We start from the raw sequence: 11,033 nt of genomic DNA on the forward strand, positions 1-11,033 counted from the left end.
TAATAATAATAATAATAATAGTACTAAATCTGCTTATATGCAAGCGCTTTATTAAGGTAACAGTAGTAGATAGAGATAGCCGGTTCAAAAACCACCTCCACCTCCCTCTACTGCGCATGTGTGAAAATTGTGTCAGTCAGCCGCAGACGCAAGCGCGTAATCGCAGCTCGCTGGCCTGCGACCAGCTGGTCAGCCGGCCTGCGGCCGACTGACGCCATTTGTGATGATGCAAATATATTTATGTAGTATAATAATAATAATAATAATAATAATCGTCGCCATCTTGGAAGTTTGAAAGTCGGCGGCGGTCATTTTTGTTTAATGGTAAATTGGCGCCAAATTTAAATTATTTCAAAATTAATATTTGAAATTAGTCGGCCATGTTTGTTTGTTAAAAAAAATGGCGCCAAAATTTTAATTTATTTAAAAATTAATATTGGGTGTAATGTTGGTAGCGCCGATGTCGTCACAAATTCCGCCTAAATTCTCACGTTAGATGGCGCCACGGTCTGCAAACTTTTCGCTAGATGGCGCTGCCGTCAGCGCAGCCGTCAATCAAAGATGGCGCTGGCCTCCATTTTTTTTTTTAAACACACCCCCCGCCCGTTTGCGAATATGCAACCAAGAAAACAAGTAGTAGTAGTAGTAGTAGCTTTTTGGGGTTGTGAAATTTTTGGTTTTTGGGGTTGTGAAATTTTGAATATATGATTTTTGAAATGTGCAATTTTGAATACATGAAGTATATATACAATACATGCTGTATTGAGTTAAGCAAAATATCAGAAAATCATCGCGCTTGTCACTAATAACTAATAAAGGAAAGTCATTATTTTATCGATAAGGAAAAAAAACCTAGTATATGTAGTTTTTTATTTTTGTAATGTTGTTTGCCTAACTTGTCTGTTGCGCACCAAGTTTATTTTGTTATTTGTTTAAAATATAATGCAAAAAAAGTTGTTGTTGTTGTTGTTCCTTCCATGGGGAGTCGAACCTCAGGTAGGTAGAGTGGATAGTGCTGTCTATTTTGGAAACCTGAAAAAAATCATAAATTAGTTTTTTAAATAGAGGTGAACATGACACTTACCAAAAAATTTTACATTAATCTTCGTGAACAATACGTTCGAAATTAAAAATGTGGGCATCATGTTCCTGATTTCCATTAGCTTGCTTACGTCCCATATAAATCAAATAAGATCCGAGTCCTTCCATTAGTGTCGTAATTATGGTATCATTCATAACTGCTGTTAGTCGTTTAGGTAAAAAAACTTTACCGACGTTGTCCAGATATGCTACCATCATAACCCCATGTTGTGTGTTTGCCTTGGTTAAATTGATGATTTTATATTTCTTGTTCACTTCCAAATCGTTGGCACTGACATATGTATCAGTATATTCACAGGCAGCAATTTTATTCAGATTTAATAGTTGATCAGCCATTACAGAATCCTTTGAAATTTAAATGCAAAAATACACAGCGGAGCACATACAACTTCTCACAAAGATAGTTTTAATAAAACTGGTGAAATGTGTAAAAAACGGAACTTTTATAATCAATTTTTGCGGTTAACAGATAACACGCTTTCCTAAAAAATAAAAATGAAATAAAATATGATTTAATACTAATTTTGTGGTTTACCTTATCGTAGGAATTTTGTGACGCACTTTTTGTTTGATAAAAATTTGATAAAAATTTTCCTAAAAAATTAAACACATTTTTAGCAATCAAATGTGGTAAACAAATTTAAAAAATTAAAGAATTTACCAAAAAAAGATTATTTATGTTGGTTTTAGAGAAGAATTCAGTAGTCTGAATCGGAAGAATTTGTGGATGAAGAACTTGTGCCGAAGTCAATATTTTCGATAAACTTACGATGCGTCTTTTTGGCACAACTTTTGTAGGTCTGAAGCTGAAATTAGATGTTTAAATTAGATGTTTAGAAAGAACGTTTTATTAAGTTGTAATATAAACTTACTGTAAACAAACACTGATGAATACACCAACTACACCAACTATCTTCTTCACGAGTATAATCTGTTAAATTTTCAACCAGGACTGCATTGTGTGTAATAATCTTTTTAAAAGATAATTTTTTCAATTGAATTAAGATGGGTTCTCGCGGACAATTAATGTTAAATATAGATAAAGTTTTAGGTCCCGCTTGTATGACACTCTTAGTAAACTCATCATATTCAAAGTAATTATTTTCATTAAAAAAGTACAGCTTTCCGTTTAAATATCTAAATGTCCTTGTTATTTTATTAGGAACACCTTCAAATAATTCGTTTGTTAAACCAGGAACATTATATCCAGAGATGCAACTAGATAATGTAATATATGTATTATCTCTGAGAAAAAGATAAATACCACCTGAGTAAGTTGTTATCGCTGCCGAAATTGGACTTGATATTTTAAATTCTTCGCTTATAGATTTCGGATAATTAGTTTTAAATCTAAAAGTAGATAATGAAAAAAATATAAACTTCAGCTTTTACAATAATTACTATATCATCTGTTGAGGGTTTATGATAAATTGTTGTAAATTCTTCAAAATCTTTTGGTAAAAAATGTTAACCGCCCAGTAATTAAGGTTTTGGATATGAATTTTTACCTATTTCAATTAAACAAATCCACTTTTTTTATAAAAGATGTATAAATGTGTTTTAACTATTAGAAATGTATATATTGTTTGTAAACTATTGGATATAAATTTTTTGGGGAAAATGATTGTAACGATAAATTAATAATCAAATACAACTGGATATTTATAAAATTTTTGATTCATAAATTTACAAGAAAAAAACGTTAGACAGGAAATAAGATCAGAAAAATAATCAGAATGAATATTATTTTTTATTATACATAAAACAAACTACATACTTAAACTAAAAAAGTCATACACCTAAATAAATTTTTAATTGCAGTTTTTAAGCCAAACCTAACGCTATGAACATCATAAAAAACGCTATGAACATCATAAAACGATCCAACATGTATGAGGTTTAATGTACCCATACCCAAATGTCAATTATACCCCGCTCCTCATCGGTGTCTATCGCGGCGGTCAAGCGCCCCACGGTAAAAATATCAAAATAACCTCCAAGGGATGGGGGCGGTTCCAGTCGCAGATAGATGTTAATAAGGGAAACCCACTCGAAGGTGCCCGCGGGAATTTGGGTGAGGAGGTGGTCCACCTCCTCTTCGGTTAACCCAGCGTGGTTAACAACCAAATCTGGGTTATAGTCCCCATAGTAACCTGCGGGATGTTCTGTAACAAAAGAAAGAGAAATTTAATAAATAGATTACATTAATTTATTAAGACTGATGATGAAGTGTTGTAATTAAATTTCAAACAATTGATTCGGAAAAAATTTAAAATAAAATAATGTAAAAATTATTTCTACTTACTAGACATGATGGTTGTGTTGACTGTTGATATTTCAATAAAAATTATTTCACACACTAAAAGTTGATCCCTTTATACTTTTTGTAATCTTAACTAGAGTGGAGAGGGCAGGTTAATGAAGTAGGAGAAGGAAACGAGATTAAAACTTTAAACGTTTATTTCGGTAAATTCTGAATTACATAATTATAAATAAACCGTACATTATTAAGACTACAGATACATATTTTAGTTTTTAAGTAATGATGCATACATAACGGAAGTTGTGGTTGCAATTTTGGACAAGAGTTTGCTTCCTCCAAATTGATGATCCTAGGGTAAAAGTCCTTTGAATCGAAAAATTGTCTTAAAAAATCCTCTTTAACGCTTCCTTTTACGTAAATAATATCGATAACATCATCGATAATATTTTCTTCTAGTATGTTATAAATATTTTCATAGTCGATATTTCCACTGTTGTAACGTAATAGATGATGATTTAATTCTAAATATTTCACTTGTTTTTTTACATCTGCACTTAGTTGACGAAACGGCACCGGTGATTTAAACAAATAGTGACCAGTTCGATGTCCATCAAATATTGTTAATTCTTTAACGATGAATTCAGGTATATAAAATCCTTGAACATCAATCACTACTACCTTCATGTTGAACACTTAAATCTAGACTGAAAAATTTGTTCACGATGAGCAGAATTTAAGATCTCCTTTAAAATATTTTTCATTTGATTAATTCTAAACTTAAACCTTTCTCTGTCTGCAGCGCATTGTATCCAATAGTTTCCTTTTCTAGCATCTTGATAAGCATATGACCAAACTATTAGATTATGTACTTCCGGAGCACTATCACTTATAGTAACACTTTTTTTCATCCTTATATCAGTTGTCTAATTATTCCTGTTAACGGATAGTACTGCATTATTCTATCATGAATGATAATACAATAAGCTCTTGTATCGGCTGGGAAATTATTATCGCTTTCAAATTCTAAGCTGATATCAATGGTGGAACTTCGAATTGCTTCGTTTTGCTTGGAACAGTCTAATACAAATATCGGTCTTTTTGTATAATCTGTATAGCTTAATATAGGTTCAGCACGATCTTTTCCATTAAATTCCTTATAAAAATCAACGTAAGCTTGATATGCTTCTAAATATTTATTTTTAGCAAATTGTAGTTTCCATGTTTCATATGGATAAACATTTGAATTCAACCATAAACGTACGCTTCTTACATCACAATGATCAAATAGAGTAACATCAGACTTTGGATTATTTTTTCGGTTTGTTTGAAAGCAAACGATAATAAATCTTGGTCTTTCTAATTGAGTAGATGTTTTAACTCTCCAGATGTCGTTATTAGTTTGTCGAACTGATGGAAGTTCATGAATTTCCCATTTTCTGAACGGTAACGATATAACACGATCTTTGTTGATCCCTTCTAATATAGTTAATTTAATTTCATCATTTGGGTAAACATGTTTTGCTTTTAATTCAATATTGTTAATCTTAAGTGTCGCTTTTCTCGTTCCGGTAGAAATGAAACAATTAGCATCGTTACGACTTCGTATTAATCGAAGTTTTTGATGACCGCTAACTATCCGATGATAATCAAATGGTAAATTTAACAGATAAGATAAAGGGATTCTAAATGAAAACGTATTATCAGTTTCATTAAATGTCTTCAGTTGTTGACTTTCTTGATCATTCCATCCAGCGAGAGTTAATGCTCTTACTTCATCTTTGCCATAACATAGAAAAGTTTTGATTGTAGATACTGTTCCGACTTCACGTACACTATCTAACTCAACATTATTCAATTCATAGCTTACATTCTCAAATAAATATGCTGCTGCATTATTAGTCAAGGTTACATTTCCACCGCCAGTTTCCGGTACCGGATCTGGTATGAACTCACCGTCCACTTGTATAAATGATTCAAAGAGAGAAATCCAAATATCTCTCTGATTAATTATAATTTCGATTTCATCATTGTTATCGAAAGATCTTACTTGCGGACTATATGTATGTTCTTCCTCTTTACTTATGCTGTCGTCTATTTCCGGTGAACTGTAAACCTGAAGTTTGCTGGCGGACATTATATCCTAACGATTTAAGAATCTGCACGCTCTGATGTGATAATGTCGACTGATGACAAGATACTGACTGATAATTTGATGGATTGTATGATTTTTTATATTGATTTTGAAACACTAAACCCATGTTTATGCTTCTTTTTTCAGAGCAAGACGAATATTGATTGTTTGACCGTTAAAATCTATAGGACAATGGTCTTGATCAACAATATCAATAGTTAGGTTAGGTATATTGGATCTATTAATGATAGGTAAATAAATAGGATTTAATGGTTCCACAAAAATCTGTTCGGCTGGACTAACACTTAAAGCAGTTTCATAAAGAGTATGAGATTCTTTGTTTTTGTAGAAAGAACCTCTTACAATATTACACTCGATACGTATTGTATTAACCTTAATTATGTTAACAGGTAAATCACTTTCATGTAATTGTCTTGCTTTAAGTTTCCTTTTAGAAAAACCTAACAATTTACCAATACTATCTTCGTGAGCGAAATTAATGTCGTAAATACTAAATATCTCACACTTTAATGTGTTTTCGTTAGCCTTCAATGAAAATGTATTCTGTTTTTGAGCATCAGTTGCAGATCGTCCACTAAGAATAATTTGTATATATTTTTCTATAGCAGCTATTTCATAAGCACCTTTCGGAAATGTTATCACTTTTTCTTCAGTAGTGTTCGGAGCAAAATAATAAAATTTATTTGTACCCTCTTCTATATTTGGTATATTATTGTTAGTATAAAAACCGATTAAAGCTATAGAATAATTCGAATTTTCTTCAAGGTCAATGGGTGGCTCATAGTGTTCAGACAGCGTACTTTCAACACCTGTTAGGGAGAATGTCTTATACATGACTGAATAAAATACATGATTATCTCATCTTTTATTATGTAAAAACATCAAACATAAATGTCCGCAATTATATGATAAAAATTGATAACGATCATGATTAAAGTAAATATTACAATTTCCTAAGTATCGTACTAATTCTAGAGGTGGCTTTAGATTTCCATAACTATCAAAATAATCAACCTGTTTATTTGTTTTTCTATAACAAACCCAATGAGTTCCGGATCCTTTTTTAGAGTCCAAATTAATGATAGCACATTCTGTCTTATCAGGTTTCATATGAATTAATTCATCTCTCATAAAAACGCCTTTAAATTTGGGTAGTTTTAATAATTTAGCATATCTTCTTAAATCATTATCAGTTAGTGCCCTATTAGGCAGTTTTATTGGTAGTTTTTTGGAAATTTACGTAAATACAATCCATAACCTCGTGGTTGCTTTCGAAGATATAAACCACTTCCCGCCTTCCCGATAGCGATATCTTCCAGTACTTTATTATGACGTTTATTCTCATCTAATTTCTGTTTCGCTGCTTTAGCATCATTTACAGCTTTAGTTATAGCAGCAGCACCTCCGCCCATAGCCCCTAAGGCACTAAGTCCTCCAAAAATTAATGGTAACAATGGTAAAAATCCTCCTGTTTTTATAGGTATAATACGAGGAATTTTTATACGCTTACGACCTCCAGATTTTCTAACTGCTATACGAGCAGCTGATAATGCAGATTTTATATTATCATATCCCTTATTTTCTAAATTTGATAAAAGAGCTTTATGAAAAGGTTGTTGTTTTTTCTGTGTCCTCTTTCTAGATTTCTTTGTCTTCCTTTTCGATTTTTTCCTTTGGATTCCCATACCTAATTTCCTTTTGACTTTCATTGCGTTAGTTACAAACCAGGCACTTGCTTTTTCACCAAATGAAGCGTCTTTAGACTTAACACGTGACCATGCACTATCTTCTAAAATTCGATCCGCTTGATGTCTATCTTTTAAATCGTTGGAATTAGCGTAAGCTATATCGTGCGTTTTACAAAAGCTGTCAAGCTTGTTTATTCCAGGATCACCTCGTTCTAACCGTTTCTTAAGTTTTGTACCAGGTCCGCAATATTGATATCCTGGTAAATGTAATTCAAAAGGTAATTTATTGATTGCAGTATTTAATAGTCCTTCCCCTTTGAAAGACAACATTTAACTGAACTTTTTTCCCTATATAAACCTTCTTATAAATGTTTTTAATTTAGTATGAAAATGAAAGTGTTAAAGCAAAAATTACAATTACCTATCATAAATCATGATTATAATAATGTTGATAATAAACATAAAATGTCTCATCGACATGGTACACTTTTACCCGAATCAATACGTTGTATAATTTGTGGACCTTCTGGTGGAGGAAAAACTAACATATTATTGTCTTTATTGTTTGATCCCAACGGATTGAAATTTGAAAACATATATATTTATTGTAAATCATTATATCAACCGAAGTATAAACTGCTTAGTGATGTGCTACAAAAAATTAAAGGAATGGAATATAACCAGTATGAACATAATGAAGACGTGCTAGATCCAAAAGATGCAAAAAATAACTCTATTTTTATATTTGATGATGTCATAATGTGTAATCAAGCTAAGATAAGGGATTACTTTTGCATGGGCCGGCATAAAAATATTGATAGTTTCTATCTCTGTCAAACATATACAAAAATACCGAAACATTTAATTCGAGATAATGCAAATTTATTGGTAATATTAAAACAAGATCTGTTAAATTTAAAACATGTATATGAAGATCATGTTGGTGCTGATATGAAATTCGAACAATTCTGTGAAATATGTCAGGAATGTTGGAAAAACCAATATGGTTTTTTGGTTATATGTAAAGATAATGAATTAAATAAGGGTCGATATAGAAAAGGGTTTGATCATTTTATTCAAGTGTAGAGTGATATCTATTTGAGAACGTTTCCAGACCGGTTAATATCAGTTTCACAGCGGTTAGTATCGGTGCGATATCGGTTAATACCGGTTCCAAAGCGGTTAGTATCGGTTAGATACCGGTTAGAGACCGGTTAATATCGGTCTCAGACCGGTTAGTATCGGTGTGATATTGGTTAATACCGGTTCCAGAGCGGTTATTATCGGATAGAGACCGGTTAATATCGGTTTCAGACCGGTTAATGTCTGTTAAAAAGCAGTTCCTGATCGGTTTGAGATCGGTTAATATCAGTTTGAGACCCGTTATAATAGCAGTCGAATAAGAAGTTATATAAACAATAATTCTGATTTGTTCGGTTAGTTTATAACATTAAGCGGTAATGATGGGTACCAAACCAGATCAAAACCTTAAAAGACATATATTAAAAGCAGCTGATTCAATTCGAAAGAAGTATAAAGCCATAAAGTTAAACAGCAGTGAAGCGGATGAGTCAATTAAAAAGCTTTTTCAGCCTGTTATAAATCCTTTAGAAGAAATTTCAATAAAATTGGAGAAGCAATCTCCACCACCACAGCAACAACAACAAAAACAACACAAAAGACCAAAACATCATATTCAAAAGCAAAGGAAACAATTTCTTAAACTACCAAAAAAAGAAAAGATTAAACAAGAACTTGAACTACCAGTTGAAGAAACATATGAACCTAGTACATCACTGCGACAACCAGAAGAAATATATGAGTCATTACCAGAAATAAAAGAAGAAGATGAAGAAACCAAATCTGACACTATGGATGATTTAATTAATAGCAGACATATTTTAGATGAATTTTTAGAACAATATCCTCCAGTTGCGAGAAATGCAATAGAAGCAGTTTTAGAGAAAACCAGTGATCAGACATTTGGTCCTAGATATAATTCAAAAGAGAATAAACTATTTATGGGTAAACATGAATTAATAATCAGTCAAAATGGTGATTTAATTTTAGATAATGAATCATTTCCTGGTACTCCTGGTTTATACAGACTAATATTTTTTAAAAACCCTGAAGATAAATACACTCAAATTACAAAAGAGGATCGGTCAGCATACAAAAAAATACTTGAAATTTCTAATACACATAGAAAAAATAATGATCCCACAAAACAACTAAAAGGTCATAGAGGTGTAAAATATACTCAAATTGTGCAACCAATGTTTACTTCATTTCCTAAATCTCCGTTTATTGGTGAAGGATTATTCACTAATAAACGTGTAGAATATGTTTACTGGGATGACATAAATGAATTAGTGTCACGTCTAGCATTATTACATGCAGCGACAAAAGCGGGTAACAATTCCCATCTGAATGAAATTTTATCAATAGAAGAAGAATTAAAGGAATGTGGTGTAATATATTAGGCTTAAGTTTTTTTCTGGTTAATCCTCAGTGTTGAAATGCCCATTGATCTATTCGGACGTAAAGTGTTATCAGCATCAAGTGCATTTTTTAAATCTACACCATCACCTTTTGTTTTCACTGCTGATGGTGACCTTGATTTAAAACATCATAGAATCTGTAACATTAATGATCCAACAGAAGACAAAGATTGTGCGAATAAGGTATATATTGATTTAGTAAGTAAACAAATATACCAAAAGATGGAAGGAGTAATAGCTGCTTTAACGGATTTAAATAATAATGTTCATAAAGCAGATGCTATATGGATGGATAAATTTAATCAGTTAAACTTAACCATGAATGTTAAGTACAAAATACTTGATGAAAAAATTGATAATATAATTGCTACAATTCCTCACACGATTGAATCAGAATTGCATAACAAACATTTAAGTATAAATTATGAAATCGATAACAAGTGGAAAAAATTTATGAATAATTCAAATGAGATAACCAGACGAATAAAAAAACTTGAAGAACGCTTTGAAGGAATCGATAGTATTAAGATAAAACCAGAAACCATTTCCAAACGTTCTAAAGCAGGTGATACAGATCAACTTGAAAATGTACCTATATCAAAGAAAAGGAAAGTAACAGATTCATATGAAAATAGTGAAAGATAGAACCCATGCCTCATAATAAAAACAAGTGTCCTCCAGGTCAAATGTCAGATCGTCATGGAAATTGTAGAGAAGTGTACCGTAAATAAGCAATGGTTCGACTAAAGCAAGTTAGTGATGTAAAGCAAAAATTGGTAAACGAGATATTTAAACCTGCACGCAGGAATTTTAAACGAAGACGTACTATAATTAAAGGATTGGATGATTTATGGCAAGTAGATTTAGCAGAAATGCAAAATTTATCTTATCATAATAATGGATTTAAATATATTTTAGTCGTAATCGACTGTTTTTCTAAATTTTTATGGACCAGACCACTGAAATCGAAATCAGCTAATGAGGTTAGCAGAGCTATGGAATCAATACTGAAGAATGAAAAAGAACGAATACCAAAGAATTTACAGTCAGATCAAGGAAAGGAATTTTATAATACCACTTTTCAGGATTTGATGAGACGTTATAATATTAATCACTATAGTACGTACAGCGTTAAAAAAGCAGCAATTGCTGAACGAGTTATACGTACTTTAAAATCCAAAATTTATCGATATTTTACGTTATTTGCGACACATAAATGGATAAATAAATTGCAAGAGATAACCAAAAATTATAATACTACAATACATCGAACAACAGGAAGGAAACCCACAGAGATAAACGCTTCGAATCAAGGAGACATAACAGCA

General features: G+C 31.7%; 1 long non-coding RNA gene across 1 annotated transcript; it reads right to left on the bottom strand.

The window, feature by feature from the left end:
* Positions 1–853: 853 nt before the first annotated feature.
* Positions 854–1,777, bottom strand: LOC135267466 (uncharacterized). The gene is made up of 4 exons (XR_010335888.1): positions 1,763–1,777; positions 1,637–1,695; positions 1,085–1,583; positions 854–1,032 (listed from the first exon to the last, which is right to left on the bottom strand). It is a non-coding gene; the product is annotated as an uncharacterized LOC135267466 (long non-coding RNA).
* Between the last annotated feature and the right edge of the window lie 9,256 nt (positions 1,778–11,033).

The sequence above is a fragment of the Tribolium castaneum genome, unplaced genomic scaffold, assembly GCF_031307605.1.
Source record: "Tribolium castaneum strain GA2 unplaced genomic scaffold, icTriCast1.1 ptg000035l, whole genome shotgun sequence".
Taxonomy (NCBI): Eukaryota; Metazoa; Arthropoda; class Insecta; order Coleoptera; family Tenebrionidae; genus Tribolium; species Tribolium castaneum.